The sequence below is a fragment of the Ptiloglossa arizonensis genome, unplaced genomic scaffold (assembly GCF_051014685.1).
Source record: "Ptiloglossa arizonensis isolate GNS036 unplaced genomic scaffold, iyPtiAriz1_principal scaffold0190, whole genome shotgun sequence".
In the NCBI taxonomy this organism is placed as follows: Eukaryota; Metazoa; Arthropoda; class Insecta; order Hymenoptera; family Colletidae; genus Ptiloglossa; species Ptiloglossa arizonensis.
Genome location: NW_027478560.1, coordinates 472,501 through 473,248, shown reverse-complemented (window position 1 = coordinate 473,248; position 748 = coordinate 472,501).

Genomic DNA, 748 nt, shown 5'->3' with positions numbered 1-748 from the left:
TGTTCGATACGTGCCGAAAGTTTCAAAGTCCCAGCGGCGTGTTGCTTCCCGGTCACATCGGTCCGGAACGAAAATTTCGAGCTATCCACACGTTAGGCACACCACCGTGTAGCTGGCATGCTCAAACACGCTGCTGTGTGCTCAAAGTGTACGGTCGTCGTGTCCGTTCTCGAGATAATAGAGAAGAACTGTTCGACACGTGCCGAAAGTTTCAAAGTCCCAGCGGCGTGTTGCTTCCCGGTCACATCGGTCCGGAACGAAAATTTCGAGCTATCCACACGTTAGGCACACCACCGTGTAGCTGGCATGCTAAAACACGCTGCTGTGTGCTCAAAGTGTACGGTCGTCGTGTCCGTTCTCGAGATAATAGAGAAGAACTGTTCGATACGTGCCGAAAGTTTCAAAGTCCCAGCGGCGTGATGCTTCCCGGTCACATCGGTCCGGAAAGAAAATCTCGAGCTATCCACACGTTAGGCACACCACCGTGTAGCTGGCATGCTAAAACACGCTGCTGTGTGCTCAAAGTGTACGGTCGTCGTGTCCGTTCTCGAGATAATAGAGAAGAACTGTTCGATACGTGCCGAAAGTTTCAAAGTCCCAGCGGCGTGTTGCTTCCCGGTCACATCGGTCCGGAACGAAAATTTCGAGCTATCCACACGTTAGGCACACCACCGTGTAGCTGGCATGCTAAAACACGCTGCTGTGTGCTCAAAGTGTACGGTCGTCGTGTCCGTTCTCGAGATAATAG